The sequence below is a fragment of the Oryzias latipes genome, chromosome 10 (genome assembly GCF_053564925.1).
Source record: "Oryzias latipes strain Hd-rR chromosome 10, Olatipes_Hd-rR_3.1".
NCBI classification, from domain to species: Eukaryota; Metazoa; Chordata; class Actinopteri; order Beloniformes; family Adrianichthyidae; genus Oryzias; species Oryzias latipes.
In genome coordinates, this window is record NC_136246.1 from 31995933 (window position 1) to 32019329 (window position 23397).

The 23397-nt window shown below is 42.4% G+C and overlaps 1 protein-coding gene across 3 annotated transcripts in view; it reads left to right on the forward strand.

The window, feature by feature from the left end:
- smu1a (SMU1 DNA replication regulator and spliceosomal factor a) overlaps nucleotides 1-23397 on the forward strand; it is a 222968-nt gene that overhangs the window by 32915 nt on the left and 166656 nt on the right. Inside the window, exon 3 of one of the 3 annotated variants that reach the window (XM_078954424.1) lies at nucleotides 13146-13302. The exons of the other annotated variants lie outside the window; for them this stretch is intronic. The gene's annotated coding sequence lies outside the window, so the exon portion shown is untranslated. The remainder of the gene's footprint in view (nucleotides 1-13145; nucleotides 13303-23397) is intronic. 3 annotated transcript variants of the gene reach the window in all.

The window sequence follows — 23397 nt, forward strand, 5'->3', positions numbered from 1 at the left end:
GTCTTGCTCTCACCCCTTTCTCGTGATATTTTTGTTTTGATTGACAGGTGATGTTGGAGCAAAAACAAAAATATACGTCACACACCAGGTGATCTGTGCAGTGTTGCGTCCATCTGGGTGATCTCAAACACGCTTATTGTGCATCTTGGCTGAACCTATTTGGTGTCACCAACATGAATTTCCATCCTCTAATATTTACATACATTTAAGTATTGTTTGAAACTGTGAAATTACGAAAGGTTACTACGGTAATCACTTGTTACTAAAAACTTTTTTTAATTCTAAATGTATGGTATTTTTTTTACTATTTTTACTTAGTTGTACTGTCGTGACAGCGATGGTGCTGTCAGTTTACCTTCATGTTGCATCTTCAAAAGTGCAGAATAAAATGTGACACTGAATTAGAAACAGCACATTGTAATTTCTGCATCTATTATTAAAGTATTTATTTGTAATACAGTGGAAATTAGTAGATTTGGTTAGAATGTTGATTTACGGTATGCGCCCCTAAATTTTCTGGTTGTGCCCCTAAAATTTTCAGTTAGGGGCCACTGTGCTCCTAGTGAAAAAGGTTAGTCTGGAGCCCTGATACATAAAAGTGAATGATGTATTAAAAATAAATCTGACAATATAATATTTCTTTTTGCTTTTTTCCAAATACAGGATTGAGCTCCTCTGGTGTGATGTCTTCGTGAGTGTTACTGGTTTATATTACAACATCCTGCACTCTCCTGAGGACCAAGACTTGCTCAATATCAGTCACATCACGTATTCTGCTGCCATTACATTTTCCTACCACGCATTCAGGCCAGTTTGGATGTCTTTAGTGACGCGTGGGACAGCCATCCAATCAGGACGGAGCAAAGCATGACACCAAATCAGCTGTGGCAGTTGGGCTTGACCCAAAACCCTGTTTCTGATCCCCGGGTAAATGCTTTATTTAATCTCACTGTACTGGACAACTGATTTGTGTGCAGTTTGACTAAAGTGGAAAGTATCAAGAAGAGTATCATGAAATCATAATGACTACAGTGAATTTTCATCGAAAATGAATGAAAAGGATTATTGTTGTGTGGTGCAAACAATTTCCCTAAATTGTTTGTTTGTAGGAAGAATAGCACATCTGCAAGTTCAAAATGCATCACAATGCATGGCCTTATGAGCCATCAGATGTACTAATGTCACTACTTTGTTAAGGTTCACTTATTTGAAAATTATAAACAGTTATGGAGATATGAGGTCTGCCTGCCAGCAACAATATAATTCTTTATTAGTGGGTCTCTGTTCCTACATAATCTAAAACACAAAAAAACAGTGCTGTTCATAAACAGTATCTTTTTTTTTGTCAGGGTATGCTGGTTCCAGAGTGAATGGGAGGAGAGTGGATCCATGGCTGAACCTCATCCTGGGATCAATGTCCTGGTATGGGACAGTCCCCTTTTGGGTCCACAAATGTTGGAACTGCAAGACGACATCAATCCATTGTGGAATTCAGACCGTTTGGGAGTTGACCTATATCTTTACTGTCCAGTGTGTTTAGAACTTAATTTAGGCGACATAATTACATACAGAAGAAGAGAGACTGAGGGGAGTAAGACAAAGTTCAAATCAATACTGCTGTATTGTTCAAGGGACTTCATTGTATGTAAGGATGTTATGAAAATTTGTTCCAGTTTAAATAAAATTCAAATCAGTAGAGATCCCACATTTGCTTAAATTTTGATGTTTTAATCTGTCCATGTTTTCACTGAATTTTACTCTGCAATAAAGGGTGAATGTTTGCACTTTGTTGTTCTATGACCATCTTTTGTTGTGTAGTATTTAACCAGTTATAAAACCCAGAGAGATGAGGATCTCTTTTGCAAGGGTGACCTGGCCAAGAGGTGTATATGTATATGGTTACAATATAAAATCAATGACATTTGAGTTATTAAAAAAATAAAATTAAGGTCAAGCAAAGTGACTTCGGGCTGAGCAGGGGATGTGTATTGGGTATCTGTGATTGACAGTGAGATGAACTTGAGGTAATGTAGTCCCACTGCGTGGTACGGAGCAAAGTGATGCCAGTTTCTCCACAAAACCTTCTGTGGAAGTTGAAGATTTTTCTCCTCCACCTTCATATGATCAAAACCGTGTCTGAGTGTTGAAATGACGCTAGCATGAAAGCTAAGAGAATAACGTACAAACAATCCCGAGTGAAACATTCATTTTAAATCTCATGACCAGTACAGAGTTCGATGGATTCAATGTCAACTGCATTCAACCACTGTTGCCTTGCTTCCAGGTCCACTGAAAAGTTGCACAAGCCAGTAATTTTTGACAACCGAAGGCAATAAACCGACAAGCCATGCTAAGGCTAACACGCTAACGACCGACTGGTACAGAATCAAATATGGGCGGGGCTTTTGCCACCTGCAGAAAGCGTAGAGAAAGTGTAAGGGGCCATACGATTGGCTAAAAGCGAACCCGCCTGCTTTCCCGATGAGTTTGATTGACAGATTCACTAGCCAATGGTGAGATTAGTCGACCCGCTCCGTCAGATGAGTCTCAATATTCACCGTAGAAAAATCTCTCACACACACGGGGAGATTCACAAACGAGAACGGGATTTTGAATGCACATTCTGCAGTTCGAATGATCTGTGAGTTCACATCACATGTGTACCTAAAAATCATGTTTGTGAAGCACCTACTGTGTATTTCTGATACATTTATTGTGAATTTCTAAAATGTTTTTTGTGAAACACAGTGTGCACATTTGTGAGAAACACTTATTGTGCATTTGTAAAACATTTAGTGTGCATTTGTGAAACACAATCTGTGTGTTTGTGAAACACAGGGTGTGTATTTCCGAATTTATTTTTCACGTTTGCATAAAATGACATTTGTGAATCGGAGCGTGTGCATTTGTAAAACCGGTTGTGTGCATTTCTGATTATTGAGACTGAATTAACTCCATACACTTTTGCTTCCAAATATGCTTTAAATTTATTTTTTAATTGCAACATTTCATTTTAAAATCTAGACGGGAGCTGCAAGGTGGCGCAGTGGTTGGCGCTCTTACCTCACAGCAAGAAGGCCCCTGACCTGACCTTTCTACGGGGACTTCCTCCCACCGTCCAAAAACATGCTTTATGGGTTCATTGGTTCCTCTAAATTGTCCCTAGGTGTGAATGTGAGTGTGTATGGGTGTGTGATTGTGGCCCTGTAGGGTGCCCCCTGCCTTCACCCACGCATGGGATAGGCTCCAGCAGCCCCATGACCCAGAAAGGAACAAAACAGAAGAAGATGAATGGATTTTTATAATGTACAGAGACATTTCCACAGAGTTTATCCTTACTCTCACTTGTCTTTATGTCCTCAGTCTGTTCCAGAAATAGACAAGTCACACCTTAATCCAGAGTGACTCTGTCGCGGGGTTCTCTCAAGAAATTCAGAAAAAATGCAAAAACAAAAACTGGTAGGCAAGCCAGGAGAGATTTCATAGGGTTTTTACCCTTTTTAATAGAGTCCTTGGGAGACACACAAAAAATAAAGCAGGGATGAAAGTAAAACAACATAAATTCATCTGACTTCAGATCATATCACCTTCAATTGTGAATTTCAATGGCACTCCTTTTGCCCATTTCTCTCTCAACCTCTCAGTCCCTCTACAATGATGAGAGTGAGGCTTCCTCTGCCATTGTGAGAGTGAGGCGCCTTCTTATGTACCTCTTGCCACTCCCACATAATTAGGCCTTTTACTTAGAAAATTGTAAAGAAAGTTATTCTCAAAACATTTCATATTTCCTTCAATAATTAAATAATGTCCATCACATTAACTTCAGCCACAAATAATTCAACTTAAATTATACAAAGAAAAAACGAGAAACAAAAACAAGATAAATTAGGAACAGCTGTTTCCTAAGATTTACAACAATATATAAACAAAAAAAACAAATCCCTCGGTTTGGCTGTCAACGAAGGGGGCGTGGCTAAGACGCCGCTGCTGCTGAGCTGCTGCCGTGAGTAAGCGTTTCTATGTATGTGTATGCTTAAAACTACTGATGACCAAGTGTGCACCCGAGGTCTAAACTGTAAAAATGAAAGGTGAATTGTAAGAAACTATGGTTTCACAGCGAAATGTTTGATTGTGACGTGGACGCGCGCACCAACATGTGTGGGTGTGTGTGTGTGTATGTGTGCTCACGGTGTTCGCTCAGCCCGAGAGACGGAGCCGCTCCGTCACAGACTCATAAGTTATATTTGGTTGTAAAAGTTTGTGAAGAACAATCAATATTCAGTCCTTCACTGAAAACTTTTAACAACCTGTAATTTCATAAGAAGAGGTTATTCTAGGTGCACTGACAGAATTCTGGCTGATTTGAGCTCCTGTTGGATTTGGAAGTCTAGCACTGTACTTTAACACAGTGTTAGTTGACATGCAAAAGACCGAGTTTGATCAAATGTTCAACTTTAGTTTACTAAAAATAGTTGTTCACTTTCATCTACGGTGAAGTAACAGTGAAAAAGCTTTTCCCCTCCAAGATGGAGCTTTGTCTGAGTGACTCAGAAACTGGTGCATTTATGTCTTCATCGTGCTGTGAGCTGCAGCGTCGCCCTCCTTAGACATCGCCTCTCCATCCCGGAGATGTTCGTTAGAGAAGGTGTCGGCAGAGCGACAGAGGAAATGAAGACGGTTAAAGCAGAAGCTGTTTTCTGGAACGCTGACGGCCCTCCCAGCCTCAGCTGCTCCTCTGCAAATGTCATTGGCGAGGCAGAAATGTCAGGCTTTTGTGTTTGCGCTGGCCGTCTCATGTCCTGCAGCTTAACTAAAGGTGCTATTCACATAAACATGATGACAAAGACTTGGCAGCTTGGAGTGTTAGGCGGTGAAGAGCACACGTGTGAGAGGAAAACAGCTGCTTTGTGGCTCTGTTAGGGTGAGAGGTTGGTGAAGGGAGCACATCATAAGAACAAAAAACAAAAAAACCTAAAGGATTGAAGTTGATTATGTCCAAGAAAAAAGGTGTTTCATCACCGCGTCATGTGACGTGCTGATTTTACCTTTTCAAATTAAGTCAGTTTTAGTTTTAAAACTTTTAACCACATCCTTCATATATTAGTATAACAATTTTTTTTACAAGACAAGCTTTATTTGAAAAGAAAATAATTATCTGTAATATGAGTTTGATTCTTAATTTTTACAACTTCAAGTTTATTTAATTTTACTGTTTAACTTCATTTCCCAAATTACAAATCTGTTTTTTCTCAATTACTACACTTCTTTCTTTGAAAGGAAAATAAGTTCAATTTGTCTGTTTAAATAATTTTTGCCTTCAAAATGTTCACTTGTCAGTTAATTAATAGCTCTTTTTTTCGGCTGTTTTTTCACAGGTTTGAAAACTTTTTTTTCAAATCCCAACAGGTCCAGTGTCACAGCAGAGCTCAATGTGTCAGAACAGGCAGACGGCTGGATCCAAATGCAGCAGGTTTTATTAGCACAGCTGAAAGTCCACAAAGCTAAATCAGGGTCAGGCAGACAGGGGTCAATAACGAGCATGAGAGCATCAGAGAAGAGACAGGGGTAGTTAGGATCCAGTTGAGGGTCTGGGCAGACCCTCATCTCTTGCCGGCAGGCAAACAGAGTCAGTTACAAAACAGTGTCAGGAGATCAGGAGATCAGGGGCCTCATTTATAAACGTTGCGTACGCACAAAAGAAGGCGTACGCCACTCTCTACGCAATAGTTGAGATTTATAAAAAGCAAACTTGACGGGAAAATGTGCGGTCCTTCACGCAAGCTCTGACCCAAGCGTACGCACAAAAACGGGTGAAATGAGAAACGGCGACGCCGTCGGCAGATGGAAGAAACACGTGAAAGTGAAAATGACAATACTGCCTCTCAGAAATAACATGAAGACTTCACAACGCAAGTCTTACAATTAACAGCTACACGAACACCCGTTGGATCGATCAGCAGTGAAACAAACAAAAAAAAATCAAACGAAAATTACAACAGAAATTCAAATGAACACATATTTGCAAAAAGAAAAGTGAAATATGTTCTGCAATATTGGCATGTTGTGCAATTCATCCTCATAAATAATATATTTAACAGAACGAGATAATGTACAAAACTGACATTCCCGTGTGTCCGTCTGGCGGAGCAGATATAGGTGCAATCAGACAGACAGATGGATAGATAGAGAGAGATGCATTAATTGTCCACTAGGGAAAGTTGTTTTCAGAGTAAAACATTTCTTCATAAGCTACAGAATTATGGTATTCATGCATATGTCTTTAGTTTGTTTTATTTTTGATGAAACAATGTATGGCGTATGTCTCGACCATTCAGAAAGCAACAAGAAATTACATTTGCTGATCAATTTCCCATTTCCACGTCGATTATTACCGACATCTGCAGCTTGTCAGATGTAATTAAATGGAGGGAAATAAAATGCCCCATCACAATGCGTAATGACGCACAATGGCTGATCTTGCGCTCTTAGAAGATGTGGCAAATGGAAGAATTCGGAGTGAACGCATCTTTAGACAGCAAGAAGACTTGTTGGCAAACGAGGACGAGTGGGTTATGAGCCGATCCGACTTCCTCTGCTGGCTTTTGGGGGTGTGTCAGCCGGTGCATCTGGCGCGTCGGTGTCCCCCTGCGCCTCAGTCACCACTCCACTTAAAAGGGATTCCCCAATTATTGCCGCCAGTCTCTCATCAGGAGGGGTCAGCTCCGGTGTCCCCCCCCACCCCCCCACACCCGTGGCAGACACGGGTGTGTGTGTGTGTGTGTGTGTGGAGGTGGGGGGGTGGGGGGGTGGGGGGGGTCAGCGCTAGACGTTTTTTTGCCTTGACTTTGATGTCCGACCTTTTCTTTTTTATTTCGGCCACGGTCCGAGGTTGTGAGGCTACAGCATTTTCGTCGTCTGCCGCCGTCTGCCACTCACGTGCCTTTTTGGCAATAGTAAGGCCACACTGTGCCCTCCAAACAACATTATTCTCCTCTTTTCCACCTCGCCAACGATAACTTCTACTTCACATTGAGTGAAGTTACGTTTTTTTGATTTTCTCTCCGTGTTTGGCATGGTTTCGCAATCAATGAATATTCATTTGTGGGCGTTTCACGGACTATTTATGGGCAACTATAGGCGTGTCACGAGGCCGCAAAAGCTGCGCAGCATTTAGAATTGGTTGTGATTTATTAAGAGAAAGATGCGTAGGATGTGCGTGCGCACGGTTTTATAACTCCGAATATTTCTGTGCGTACGCACATCCTATGTTTCATCCGTACGCCACTTCTGACGCAAATCCTACGCAAAGTTTTATAAATGAGGCCCCAGGTCTGGATATAACGCTCAGTAATGCACTGAGTAAGGCTCAGTACAGTGCTTAAGTATACTGTGAGGGATTGCAATTGATAGTCAAGTGTGTGGTAGGGTTGGGCGATGTCCCCTAATTTGGCCGTTGACGATGTTTGCTGTCAACCACCGGGATGGACGATGACATCGTCGGGGGGGGGGTATTTTTACATTTTTCGTTCTTATATAACTGCTATTCGTTATTTTGCTTTTTTCCTTTTATTTCCCAACTAATGGTTAATCCGCGATGATCCAGTATAAACTGAGGGAAGTGACTTTTACAGAAAAAGTAACAAGCAAAATAGAAAAGAAGTGGTCCGCTCCCGCACTTAACTAGCGAAGTGGACCGGCGGAGGGCGGATTTACAGCTTTATGTTTGATGGGAAGGGGGGGGGGGGTACATGAGCGGTATGTGTGGGAGATTTAAGACTGCGATCCGTCCCGCAGCTCTAGGGGTACGAGCTATCAAATTCAGAACCGGGTCTAAACGTGTGTCTGAGCACAGTTCGGATCGTCAGCACACACAGCGGTTTGAGCTTCAAAGCAGAAATGTCGCTCAGTCCTTAGAAAACATTCAATCAATCACGCGGATTTGTGTTTCCAGTCGTGTCCCGACTAAATAAAGGCTGATGTTATTCACAGCATGCAGCGCCACCCAAAGCTAATGTTGTTAGCCCGTGTTAGCATACTGCTAATCCTGGCTACGTTCAGAAAAAGCACTGACCACACGGATTAAAATTCAAATGATGAGCGAACAGGTGTTTCATAATAACCGTAACATTATTAAAAGCACGTTTAGAAGATCGTCTCGGATTTTACCGAGCTGACATGTCAATGCATATAGCCGCTCGGCGCTGTTATCGTTTTGTATTGAATTGTTACCTTCAATAAAGTTTGGAAAAAAAGCCGCTCGGCGGAAGTTGTATCCTCTTCCGGTTTTCAAACTGCGCGTGTGCGAATGATTTATTCCGACCGAAATTGTGACCTTAGTGAACGTTTTTATATTCTGAAAACATTTTTCTGGGCCCATGTACACGGTTGGATTCTAATCCGACCATTGATCCCATCAGGATATTTTGTACATGTAACCGCGGCTTATGGTGTCGACGCGCAACGTGGCGGGGGCGTGGCATCACGATGGTGGTCTCTCCATCGGGATGTCAGTCACCCATCACGATGGACGATGATATCGTCCATCGGCACAACCCTAGTGTGTGGCATCAAGAAACTGTGCGGTGGGGTTGCTGGGAGATGAAGTTCATTGGAGATGGTTCCCACTGATGACCAGAGGGGGACACAGAGCTCTGACTTCTGACATCCAGTTTATCTGAGAAAAAGACAGACTTGCTCTTCATACTTGTACATTCATTCTAAATGTTTTGTTTTCTTTAAGGGTCTCTGGAAAGTCTTTATAAACATGTTTTTTTTATGTAAAAATCATAAAAATGTTCAGGCAGAGCAACAGTTTGTGGTAAATCTCTATGATCCACTGAAGACGTTTGTTTTAGTGCCTGACATAAACTTTACAACCATTCAGATGTTCTTGGATAGTTTCACCTGAACATATGTGGCATAAATGTTGGTGCACCTGTTTTTTCCTACTCAGCCTTTGTTTCAAAGGCTGAAGAGTAACACATACCCCCCCCCCCCCCCCCGCCCCCATCAGAGGTCCCTCATCTCCATCAACATGCATCATCCTTATAGGGAAGACTGCGAGGCTCTGAGAATTCCCAAAAGGAAGCCAGACTTGTGTTGGGTTATTTACGTTCTTTGTGTCACCCCGTCAACCGCAGAAAAAAATGATTGTGTGTGTGGTTGTGGTGGTTGGGGAGGGGTGCTGAAAACTTCACTGTTTGTCTAAGCTGTCAGGAGTCCAGTCTGATGGATTCGACTGGACTCTGAACATGAAATAGGAACCTTGTGGAGACAGATCCATGGTCCCGTTAACAGACGACACATCAACTCTCCTGGGATAAAGCAGGCATGAAGAATGGCTGCAAAAAGATATTTATTTATGAGTCCCAGCTGTCTTCAGGATCTGACTCAGGTTTACAGGCTTACACTACTGCTGGTTTGTTCATTAACCTGTCTAATCATTACTGTCCTTATACTGATCTGGATGAAGAACTGAACTGAACAAACTCTTTAATGCCTTTAACGTCTTTGATAAGGGTCCATTAAAAAACCCCCAGCACCAGTCGTTATCGATAGAAAAGCTAGAAATATTAAAAAGCAACATTTTTCCTGATCCAATAAGCAAATATATTGGTCGTTTTTTCTTTAACATGGCAGTAACCTGGGTTAACTCTTCCTGGCACTTCTTTTTCCATTGTTCTATTGGGAGGAAAGTCTAGGTTATCGTTCTTTTTGTTGTCATGGGGACGGGTGTTTCCTGCTTAAGTCTGTTCAAGACCGACAAGAGGTTTAGGTTGATCTTGGTTTAATGCACCATAACTTGGAGGAATGATTTTGTGATTTTTTTTTTTCTCTTTCCTTCTTCTCCAGAGTTTTTGTTTAGATAAATTTAACACCTGGAGATAAAAGAATGTGCATGAATGGTCATTCAACAAGCACTTCGTAAAGCCGAAAATGATATAAGGCATTGTCAATATTTATTCTTTTTCTTTTTGGCTTGGCTCAGAAACTTGACTGGCATGTTTTACATCACATACCTGAATTTAAAGTGAACCTGGAAATATCAGGCGTTGCAGTTCCTTAACTGGTGGCTGGTTTTAAAAAGGAAAAGTTTCCCATTCTAACTTTAGTTTGTCCTGCCTAAGCCCCCATTTTCTGCATGTTGTCGACTTGGATGGAACAAACTCCTGTCAGTATGTCCGACCCAGGACATACTGACACGCTTTCATCTGTGAGATGAAAGCGAATCTGCAGCAAGACTGAAGGAGAACAGGAAATTGGAGTCCTTAACATTCAATTTAGTTTTAATATTCTTCTCCCCCTTAGTGTGATCTGTGTTATTATATATTTTATGATTATTTTAATGTTTTGTGATGTATGTAACCTTTTTTAATGAATTGGTATTTTAAATTATTTTAATTAATCACTCCACTACCAAAACCATCAGGACACATGTCCCATAATGCATTGTTTTGTAGTCTGTAGGGCAGCTTTCAGTCAGTTCAGTTTCCAGCTGTGTCCGGGTAGGTTTGCCCCTTGCTCCCACCCCTTTCTCGCGATATTTTTGTGATGATTGACAGTTGATGTTGGAGCAAAAACAAAAATATATGTCATACACCAGGTGATCTGCGCAGCGTTGAGTTCACCTGGGTGATCTCAAACACGCTTATTGTGCATCTTGGCTGCACCTATTTGGTGTCACAAAGATAAATTTCCGTCCGTTTTCTTTACTTATTTGTACCGTCATGACAGCGATGGTGCTGTCAGTTTACCTTCTTGTTGCATCTTCAAAAGTGCAGATTAAAATGTGACACTGAATTTGAAACAGCATATTGTAATTTCTGCATCTATTATTAAAGTATTTATTAGTAATACAGTGGAAATTAGTAGATTTGGTTAGCATGTTGATTTACGGTATGCGCCCCTAAATTTTCTGGTTGCGCCCCTAAAATTTTCAGTTAGGGGCCACTGTGCTCCTAGTGAAAAATGTTAGTCTGGAGCCCTGAGGGATCATTTATGCTGCTCAGAATTTTGTAGTAAACATCGGAGAGGCGTTTCTAGTGGTTTATGGCCACAGGTTGGGTGAAGGTAAAAGTCTGCTGTCACAAGTATTAGCCATGCACTTCTAAAGTAAGAATTGGGGTCTGGTCCTCCGAGGTGAATAATGCATGATAACTACCATGCATAAGTCCATTAAATAATTATTTTAACTGGACTAATTGCAATAAAAAACAATAAATCACACATTACAATAATACCGTCATCAATATTGGGTCATCAGTGGTCTCAGTTTTCCTTCATTCAGTTTCCTAAGGATCCAGATACTGGTAGCACAACACTGGAAACTATTATCCATCCAATGTGATAAATAAACCGCACACGTAAATAAACATGTGCATTTGGACCCGTCCAATCCATCATCAGCGACGGTTCTCAACAACATCCCAACAAGCAATCCATCAGCTCTCTGCTGAAGTCTCCAGAGAAATCTGAAGCTTTGCAGTTGATTCCTCATCTTTATGCAGACTTATCCTCCGAATGTGTGATATTGCTTTGGCAAAAAACGCAGCAACATGTGCTGGAGACTGTGTTCCAGTTCTGAGGAAATATAATAATTAACTCTGCGTTTGTGTTTGCCGGTGTAAACTCACTGTCTTTGGTCTTTTGTCTGTGATGATGAGGATGATGAGCCGTTTTGTTCTTTATGTATTTATAATCAATCATCTATCAGGCTTGTAGCTTTCATAATGCATCTGGAGCCACTTGCATAAAAAACAAAAGCACTGAGTGGAGCCTATTGACTCCTGATTATTGAAATAAATGCAACAGCAGTATTTGAGCTGTCTGAAGTCTTGATTTCAAATAATCCCCATTCACAGCAGGATAATAAGAAATGTTCTGATTTTATCAAATTCTAACAGGAAGAAACCTTTTGGAAGAAATTTATTTCTGTTTAAAAGATTTGTCACATTTGGATTATGTCATTTTCTGATAAAAGATGGCAGATTAGACTGCTTTTATAAAGTCTGTCAAATATCTGATGGTTGTTAGGTTTCTTTAGTTAGATGTCTCCAGCGAACATGTCAACTGGATGTCATCGGATGTTCTTTACCTGACAATGACTATAACCTGACAAACACCCCTAATACTAATATCAAGCCGAATGCATTACCTTAGTAGTAAAACTCAAAATGCGATGTCAACACATGTGGACTCCATGTCTTAAAGGCTTCATTCATATCGAGCTGGAAAAAGCGTGTTTGAGCAATGAAAAGTCTTTGTAAACACGCACATACACGAGTTTCAGGCTTTTGTGTTCAAGATCCTCATGTTCGGTCCTTTTGCGGGCTCTACGTACAAAATGCGTGGCGTGAGACCGATCTCAGCTTTGCTATGGGCGTGTGGATGGGGTCCTTTTCAAAACACGGAAGTGCCAACCAATTTAAAATTGATCCTGAATGAGACATTGATAATTTTGTGATCTGTGTCCTGTTTATTACACAGCTACCGGTATGAAGCCCATTGCGATCGCTATTGTTGTAAATATTGGGTTATATAAATACAATTAAATTAAATTGAATCCCATGTGCTGTGACAGTTAAACATTTATGACACCAGATTTTAAGGTGTGTGTGGTTTTTCTTCCACAAACTGAAGCTTACATCACATTTAGTTACAACAAACAGAAATGGTTTGATGTGCATTCATCTAGGAGTCCTGCAGTAAATGTTGTTTCTGTGTGTAGATGCATGCGGCAGCTCCTCTTTGTTTAGATAGCTTTTCATTCATTGTTTGCACATGAATGCATTCCAAAATAAGAAAAAAAAACAAAAGAATCTCTTTCATCTACATTCAGAGCAGGCAGCAGACCTCACAACACTACAGCTTTCAGTCACGTCTTTTATAAAAGCAGCTGAAGTGTTCAACACTGCATACATGTCTAGGATGGAAAGAGGGCTCTGTTGTTCTGTCAGAAAATAAAGAAAAGGCAAAGCAGTTTGCCAAGGAACCTCAACATCCTCAATTAGAATCAAATAAAAGTGCAGGTTTCGTAAAGTTCAGAGGCGAGGGGCCCAAGAAAACCAAAAAAAACAGACCTAACAAACATAGATCCATGCTTAAACAGTAGACAACAAGCATAAGTCTGCTGTGGTTCTTCACAGGAGCATCATCAACATGCTGCAGGGCTCGGCTGGTGCATGCAGGGTAATGGCTTCAGCAGCACACAGAACGTGGAGGCGCGGCTGCCGGTAATCCTGCAGAGAATTGGGCCCATTATGGAGAAAGCAGTGCCACTGGCCTACCGTAATCTGCAATGTGGTGAGTGACCTCTAAAGGGGTGGCGAGGCAATTAAGAGCAAATGAAAACCGTAGAAACAAGCTGATTGGATTATTCCGACCGCCTCTGCAGTTATGTTTTCTTTTTCTTTTTATCGCTGGTGAAAATGAAGAAGGGACGAGTGAAGCACATTGAGAAAAACCTATTTTTGCCTCAATTACTGCTCTGTTGTAGTCAGTTTTTTTTTAGAAAGATAAGAGGGGATGCACTGCTGTGTATCTGACAGAGCTGGCACAGGTTTGATCTGTGAAACATCAAACCGTTATTAGACTCTAAAGGTCTGTGTCGTCATCAGAGAATTCCCACAAACTCATGTTGTTCACATCAGCAGAAGCAGCAAATGACCATGAAGACACAAAAACCACATGCAGCTGGGAGGGGGGTGGTCAAATGTACAGAAAAATTCATCACTCCAATGCTTATGCAAATGTGCTTGCCTTTGTCCTGTAAGATCAAACCCCAACACATCTGTTCAAAATTTGCAGTAAAAGATGGGCTGGGCGGCCTGAGCGTCACACGACGCCCAGCTGAAATCTGGATCGCAGTGTTGATGTTTGGCAAAAAAATATGTCTGTCTCATTCTCTTTGGGGGAAAGTTGGAGGTCATAGTTTTTTGTTTTAGGTACAGAGCTGTTGATCATCTGTGGAAACGGATCGCTGCACACAGCAAAGCAGCTGTTGGGGGAACCTAAACATGTGATTCTCCTGTTAGAAATCATTCAGTTGTGGTTTGATAAGTTTGATAAGCAGTTGACCTTTAGGACTGAGAGAAGCGTTCTCCATTTGAATGCAATTCTTTATTTGCCCTAGACTAGAAATATTGGGGGCACTGGGGGTCTGGTGGTTTGAGACATGGGTTTGATAAGTTCTCAGACAGATGGTCCGCTGTGTTTGCCCCTCTGTGGAGCAAGGCATTTCCCACCATTTGCTTCCGTGAGGTTACTCAGTGCTCAGATTTCCATTAGTAGTGGTTCTTGACAGCTTCCAGATATGAATCTGAAACATCAAATGTTGTGTTGGTGAAATGATGGTTAGGATTTAAAAAAGGCACCACTCCAGTCTTATTCTTCTACCTTTGTTTTGATTATACTTTCTCCTTGTTTCGGTTTAAACCTCAATATCTGGGTCGCGGTTTTGTTTTGGTTTAATACACCGTGTGAATAAGTATTAGGCAGAGTAATATTTTGACCATATAATAATCCTATGCACAAAATCAAGTCATGTAAACTTGAATGCGTATTGGATGCATTCATCCACATCCCGATCTCAGCCCGTCAATCCTCCTTGTGATTATTTCCAGGATTAAATGAATAAACTCCAAGCTGGCTTCTTAAAAACAGATAAATATAAAAAGAGCCAAATGAGTCTTTGGAAATGAACTGATCCAGAAGATTCGGCTCCCTAAAAAGAGCCATAAATCCCATCACTGCTGTTTTAATCACTGAGGTTTTTTCGTTTTACATTTCATTTGTAAATTTTTAAGTTTGTTTGTTTTTCTTATTTTAACAGGTGAAAATAAGCAAGTGAGATGGGAAAATCTTTGTTTTTCATTGATTTGCATAATAATTCCGGACATTATGAGTTGCCTAATAATGGAGTAAATGTAGTTATCTTTTTAAGAAAGCCAAAAATTCACTTTTACTACGTGAATATTTATGCTTGAGGGTTTAATGCTAAAATAATTGAAAATACAGTATATACATATTTTTTTTCTATTTTTTTTTAAACAAAGTAAACAAAAAATACCCACAAACGCAGTCAATATTTTATCAAAATAAAATATCTGTGAAATTTTGTTTTACAGTATCTTTACATTTGTTCAAATTGACAGTGTTCCTCATTGCTGCCCTCCATAAGTTTGGGTTTGGAGAATCATTCATCAATTGGATCAAAATATTATATCACAACCCCAATGCATCAGTTAGAACTAATAAACAGACTTCCAACAGGTTTTTTCTTGGAAGAGGAACTAGACAGGGTTGCCCACTCTCCCCCTCGCTTTTTGCAATATTTATCGAGCCTCTAGCTGCAGCAATAAGACAGAATGAGAGTATTAAAGGAATTAAAACCAAACACAGCCATCATAAAATTAGTCTCTATGCAGATGACATATTACTGTTTTTAAGTAATATACATTCTGTAAATGAAACGGCAACAATCATTAATGAATTCTCTTCTATATCAGACTATTCCATTAATTGGAATAAATCTGTTTTATTACCACTGAACAGTAATGCGGAGCAAGGACTCACAATACCAGTTAAATCAGGCAATATAAAATATCTAGGTATTTATTTTTCCCCCAAAATATCAGAACTGGTGCTGCTAAACTACACCCCATTACTGAAAAACATACAGGACGACCTAACACGCTGGACCAACCTGCCTTTGTCCCTTATGGGCAAGGTAGCCACGGTTAAAATGAAAATCTTACCCAAAGTTAATTATCTCTTCTCAATGATTCCCACACAACCGCCATTAAAATGGTTCAAAACATTAGACTCATCCATATCAAGCTTTCTATGGAACAATAAACCTGCAAGAATTAGTCTAAAAACTTTAAAATCTGCAAAAAGCTGTGGAGGATTAGAATTACCTAACTTTCACAATTACTTTCTTGCAAATAGATTACAATACATCTTAAAATGGTTAAAAAATAATCCAGAAACCAACTCATGGTTAGACTTGGAACAGGCGTTATGTGGAAAGATCAACCTGTCAGATCTTCCATTTATTAGTCAAATAGTTAAAAAACAGGATTGTTTCAAAAGTATTAATATAAATGCCACTTTAACAGCCTGGTGGGAATTTCTCAAAATATCAAAATCATCAATTCAACCGTGCAAAATGACACCCATCTGGAACAACCCAGACATCCTCATAAACAAAAAAATTATCCACTTCCCAGCTTGGCAAGCAGGGGGCATAAAACCACTAGAGCACATAATTATTGATAGAAGATTCATAACTCCCCAGGAACTTCAAGACAAACATGGAATATATAACTTCTTGGAATATCAGCAACTTAAATCAATTATTACTAAAAAGTTTAAATACAGAGACAACGATTTAAAGCTACCAGATGTAGTTACCACTCTGATCAATTTCTCAATGAATAAAACTCTCTCCAAAATATACAAACTTTTATGTAATTTAGATAACAATATTTCACTTCCGACAACAAAATGGGATGCGGATTTGAGCATCAGCACAGATGAAAGTTTTTGGTCAGAACTTTGTCTAAACACCTTTAAAATGACAAAAAATCCAAATCTGCAGCTAATCCATTTCAAAACTCTTCACAGAATTTACTACACTAGACAGAGGATGTTCAAGATGGGTCTCAGTAACTCAGACATTTGTCAGCACTGTGACAGTAATCTACCCGACAATTACATGCATGCACTATGGTTCTGCACGCCTGTCCAGGCTCTCTGTCAGCAGGTATGTGCCGATCTATCAGTCTGGCTTAAGGTTTCAATCACAGCTTCACCGTCACTTTGTGTGCTTGGTGACATGAGTGCCATCGATGTAGAAGGAGGATTAGGCTCTATCATTTTCATAACTCTTTGCATTGCTAAAAAAACTATTTTAATAAATTGGAAAAGCAAAAAAAATATAAATATAAGTCAACACAGAAATCTGCTGCTTGATCATATCAGCTTGGAAAAAATGTCAGCCCAAAGTTCAAGTAACTTTGAAAGAATTCGGTCTCTCTGGTCTCCCATAGCTAACTCCGTGACTTAGGGGGTGGGGGGGGCATGGTCGTCGCTGCTCCTTGCCCTTCTGCCGTGGGCCGGGGTGGGGGTCGGGGCCTCCGGTGCCTGGCCGGGGGTGGTGGGGGCTCCGTTGGTCGGGGGGTCGGGTCCGGCGCCTGGGTGGGGCGGCCTGGGGCGCTGCGTGGTCCTCTGGGCTTGGGTGTGGGGGTGCGTGGTGGGGGGGGTGGGGTGGTGGTCTGGCTTGGCTTGGGGGGGTGGTCCCTTTGCCTGTGCTGGGGGGGGTTGGCGGGGGGCGCTGCTCGGGGGGGGGGGCCCAGCGGCGCTGGATGGGCTTCCCGTCTACACCTGGGGCTGGGATCGGCCCTTCCCTGGCTCTGGGGCGGGACGGGATAACCCTCTTGGGGCCCCCGGTCGCTCTGGGTGTCATCCGCTTCGGCTGCGGGGTCTGGGGGTGGGGTGGGGTGGGGGTCTTGTCGGCCCTGTCCTGTGGGGGGGCATTCTGGGGGAGGGGGGGGGGGCACTATTGGTACGGGGCAGGGGGGGTTGACGGGTCGGGGTCTCCGCTGAGGCCATCGGCGGTTTCCCCGGCCGGTTGGCTGCCTCGGTCCCGTCGAGGCCTGACCAGAGCTCTTCTAGGGCCGGCGTTTGGGGGTGGGGGCCTGGGCTTGCTCCGGGGGGGGCCGGCGCTTTCTGGCTCCCCTCTCTCTGTGTGGGGGTGGTGGTGCTGGGCCTGGGGTGTCTGCGCCTCCGGGGGTGGGGCCCCGGGGCTGGGTGGGCCTGGCCCCCTTGCTGGGGGGGGGGGGGGGGGGCGGGGGACGGCTGTTTGACCACCGGGGGACAGTCTATCATATGTCCCCAACTTACCCCCTTCCTCATATAACCTCATAATAGGGTGAGGGGGTGGGGGGCTTAGCCTGCGATGAGCCTTGGGGGGGGGGTTTACTAGGCAGTGACCCCCCTCCTGTGGTTGCCGTATGGAGTGGGCCCCCCCTCTTTCGGTTTTATTTGCACCTTAGACATGTAGGGCCCTTGGTAGGGGGGGTGCTTGGACATCACTGCCAGCAAGCAGCGGATGTCCTCCTAGCACCCTACCCGCCAATTTTAACCGCACCTTAGACATTTAGGGCCCCTTGGTGGGGAGGGTGAGGGGACGTCACTGTGAGTAATCAGGAGACGTCCCCTTAGTGCCCTACCCGCCAATTTTAACCGCACCCCCCTTAGTACACACACCCCTCCCCCCTCAATATATACATCCCAACATAAACACACACACACATGCACACACACACTCTCTCAAACACACATACACGCACACACATTTTGCAAGGAAGGTGGGACCTAGGACCATCTGTCCCCTGCCTCTTCCCTGGTGGGGGGTACGGGCCCCTTTGCAACGGCGGCTGTGTCCCCGGGGTGCTGGCTTCCTGGGCCCGGCGGTGCTCTCTCCGCGCGGTGGGGGGGTTCACATTACATCTGAGCCGGGGGTGTTCGTGTCCCTGGGGGGTGGGTTCTGGTCCTTGCTCCTGAGTGCTGGGCCCCGCCAAATTTCCAACTGTGGCCGAGCCTGGTCGGGCCATATTTACAACACCCCTTGTGGGCCCTCTTTTTTCCCCGGGGTTCCCCCCTCCTGGGCGGGGGCGGCGGGCCCCTGCCTCGCTCCTCCCTGGACCAACCGTTGGCCGGGCGGATGGCTGCCTGGAGTGCGGAGTGGGTCTCCCTTGGGGGGTCCTGGCCCGTACCTGGGGTTGGGGCGGGGGGATGCCCGGAACTCCTGGGTGGTGGTGGGGTGCTCGTCTGGGGCTGTGGGCGTCCTTCTCCGGTGGGGCCCTGCGTTGGGTTCTCCCGGCGCGGCGGGGGGGCTGCTCTCCTGGTTGGGCTGGGGCGGCGCCCTCTTTCCCTCCGTGCCTCCCTGCTCTCTGGCTCTGGGGGCCTTGCGGCGGCCCTGCTGGCCCTGGCCTGGGTGGCGGGCTTGGTCGCCCGGGCGGCGGTTGTTCCCTGCCGGTTCCCGTGTGGTGTTGGGGGGAATCCGGCTGCCGCTGCTGGTGCGGTGGGGGTCTTGGGGTGGGGATGGCTGGGCACTCTCCCTCCTTCTTTTCACGTTCCACCATCCATTTTAGAAGAACATAAACACTCACCTGAGCACAGGTGTCAGCTCAACAGACTGAATGACTGAAATATTTCACACTAGTTGGTTTTAAGGCATAAGTATGCGTGTGAACACTATCTGTTTTGTGTACATGTCGACAGGTGGACATTTTTGCAACTAACAGGTGTGTTTATAACATTTGAGTGTGTGTGTGGACAGGCTCCGCCCTTTTTTTTTGTTTTTTTTTTACATTTGAACCTTACCATAATGATTAACAACCAGTAAACTTGTTGCTTTATGCTGCTTCATGGTCTTATCCCCCTTCCCCTCCTATTATCACCCCCTACCCCCCCTCTCTCTAACGTCCCTCTTTCTTCTTCCCCTCTTTCCTTTTCCGTCCGGTCCAACACCAAAGATTTTCAGACATGTTTGAAATTAATAAAGTTTGGCCTCAATTACAAAAGGGGTTTATTCAGACATACCTTTGGTTTGTCTGAAGATTAATAACCCCTCTTGTTAAAGTAAAATATGTCCAACCCAAGAGGCCCTCAGCTCTCATCTGTCTGCCTAGCTGTTGGACAGGACAAGTTTAAAAAAAAAAAAAAAAAAAAAAAAAAAAAAAAAAAAAAAAAAATTGACAGTGTCTAAGTATAAACATCAAGGGTTAGATTCCCGACAGAGGTGGAATAATAATAATCTGTGTTTCTCGGCACAGCCTCAACCATCAGTGGGAGTGACACGATTTATTTTCATAGTTATGCAACAGTCTCAACAGAAAACCGGGATAAGGACAAGAAATGTGCAAAGATAAGCTGCATGACAATGGATCCCCTCATTGGATTATCTGCAGTCTGGAAAAGTGCTGGAGTTGAACCACGAGGACTGTAATTATGTTTGCATATCCCTTCTGGAAGTCAATGTGTGGAAATGATGGACAGTCTCCACAGCCACATGTTCACCGCATACATTTACATACGAAGCGTCAGCCGTCCACAACACATACTCGTCCTCGTCATCTCAGAGATTTAACCCAGTGGAAAAATATTTCTGTACAAATTAGGAATAGAGAATATGATAATGAGTCTTAAGTTTATAAAGTGTGAGTCTTTTTTCTTCCATTTCTTAAGATAAACAACACTTTAACAACACTCATCTTATTTCCCACTTTAATGCTATAATCAAATAACTAAAAACATACATAAATATCTAAGCATGTTTAAAGACGAAGCTCCAAATGTCTTCTAAAATAGTCCCCCAAACATAAATGATGGTTTGTAGTGAATATATTTACAATCTGGGGTAAATAAAAACAAACAGATTTCTTTATGTCTCCACCTCTGGTCATTTTAAATTTACCTAGCAACAACAGTTTGCGTGTTATGCCACATCATATTAGTCTTAAAGTAAATTACAAGTTCAAATTATCTGTGTAATTAACAAGAAAGTCAAAAAACTTAAGTGGGTAAATAATTATTCACAAGATGCAATTAGGAGGCCAAACTAACGAGTGGAAATCTTGAAAATGATCTTAGATGTGGCTGTTTTTTAAAGTCCTCTGTTGTTCATTTTGTTCAGTTACTACAAAAACAAATACTTACTTTGAGCTCATTTGCTGTGCCTTAATAGACCCTCAAAGGTTCTACGCAGCATCGGTGGCAGAAGCAGCAGGTGATGTGATTGGTCCGTCTCATCTTTTCCATCTTTCCATAACAGCTCATTAAAAAAGGATTTCAGAGAAGAAATCCGCTGACCTGAAGTCTTTTTCTGGTGTCAAAGACTTTGAATTTAAAGAACACGTACAATTCTGAGACGCAAGGCTGGTTTTTGAAGCCATTTAATATATTTAACTTTGATACACAAGTTTACTATTTAGTTAATCTCATTTTCATTGGAACTTGAATTTGTTTTTGTAGTGCTAACGCCTTTATTTTTAGTGGTTTATTCTGAACATGAGTGGATCCAACAGTGAAGCTGTTTTGTAAGCCTGAAGTAACACAAAAACCATCTTATGAGTTTATTAAATCAATATTGTGTTTTCCAAGTGAAGGCTGATTTATTTCGATATCTTCTAATCACCTGTCTCCATTTGCTAGCGTCTTCTGAACATTTTGTGTTTGTCTTGTTCTTTGTGGGGGTTTCTGGCGTTGAGATGCAGAGGAGCTCCTTGACCTTCTTAGAGAAGACATACGCAGATTCATTTGAATGTAGCTTAGCAACTGCAAAGTGTTGATAATGTGAAAATACTGAAACATCTGTGTGAGAATCTAAGCAGAGGTTTGTTACCAGGCTAAAGTGAATACACAACATCAAGACTGGTTTAACTTTCAGAGTAAACATCATTGTTTTCATGCACAGAAATCAAATCCAAAAGAATTGCTATAATTTGTTGTCAATAGCAATATTTGCCAAAAAAACGGTCATTAGTTTTAGTGGTTGAATAACATCTACTAATGTGTACTGAGCTGATCGTTCCTGATGTTTTATGTCTGTTCTGACCCGGGTGTTCTGCTTGATGATGCGGCTTAGAGCATGATGTAAAAATAGAACTGATAATTCGTCAGTTGCAGAGATGAATGCCTCTATCTCATAACACTGCAGAGCTGTGATGGCTCTAATAACTGATATTGGATTGTCATCCATGCAAGACTAAGTGGGTTTGTTTTTGCAACCAGTGATTACTCATTGAGTCTAAAAAGGCGAGTTTTACATTGAACACAAATACCTAATACGAGCTTTTAACACTAGAACGTCCGTAGGGCAGCCATTTGGCTTTTCTACCTACAATGTCCAAGGGACAGCCAAGTGGCTGGATTAGTTAAAATTTACATGCCAAAAGAGCAGCCTTCAACATAGTTTGCACATGAACAGCACAGCCATCAGGTTGTTCTTTTGGCATGCAAAAAGGACAAGCCAAGTGGCTGCGCAAGTTTTCACTATTTCCCCTCACCTCTGTCACTTCTAGTAAGAGGTCACCACAGTTTGGTTTTTCTTTTTTGGCTGAGATTTATCGTTCATGCACAAGAGACACTTCTTTACTGACATAATACTGAAATGTTCAAGCAAAGAAATCATCTGGTCAAAGTCATATCTTCAACCCACTACTTGTCTCCAAAATCTCCTTTCTGCATTTGCCACATGGTATACTTGTAGCAATCAGCAAAGCGCACTCCGGCATTATTGTTCTTGTAATGACTATTCACCTGGCAAATTGCCCGTTTCCCTTTGCCAGGTATGGGAGCTTGTCACCAAATACAGTATTCCTTTTTCGCCTTCTCAGCTCCCGCATGTACCTGTGCAAGGTTTTTTTACTGATTCTAGAAGCTCCCAGTGAATTTCTCTTGGGTTGAAAGTTTGATGCAGTTGGCAACAACAAACCCACAAACATTGGAGATTGCAGGAAACCTGTCAGTCCCAACTTGTTCCATGCGCGTGCCCTTGACATCAAAGTGTAAATGCCGCATGATATCTTTGAAGTGGTTTCTGACCATAGTTTTTTTTAGATCAGTGGATTTCCCATTTTTCACCAACCATCTTACATCTTGCATTTTGCATGGATGGAAGTTTTATCCCCTCCTCACAAGTAGGATGGCAATGAACCCCATTAGTTCAGGGAGGGCCATGAACCAGCTGTCATCTTCTGTCTGACGTTCATGCTGAACAACACAGTCCCGAATAGTCTGAAGCATGTTCAGAGTGAGGAGACACAGGAAACTCTGTAAGCGAGTCGACACCGTACTTCTGACCAAAGCAGTAGGCTCTTCCTCAGCAGTGTAACATTCAATTGTGCTGTAAAGGAGAGGCCTCCCAACCTTTTCGGAATGCCACATCGTGCCATCTTTTGCTTTTTCTGTTGGCACAGTGTGTCTCCTCTCTTTCTGATGGTAAAAGAAATCTCATCTGTGATCTGATTTCTGAGATCTGAGCAATGAAAACCTTCAGCAATGTAAATATATATGTAGTTTCACTTGTTTATTTTAATTTTTTTTTTGTTTTTTGTTGAATTCTAGTTGAAACTATAAATTCCAAAACATGTCAAATAGGCCTCCTTTGCCTCCCCAGTCCAAGAAACATGTGGTTAAATTAAATGACTAAATTTCCCATAGGTGTGTATGTGAGTGTGCCTGGTTATTTATCTATGTGGCCCTGCAATGGACTGGTGACCCATCCAGGGTGTACCCCTCTCCAATTGCTTGTGACTAGCTGGGATTAGGGTTGGGCGATGTCCCCTAATTTGGCCGTTGACGATGTTTGCTGTCAACCATCGGGATGGA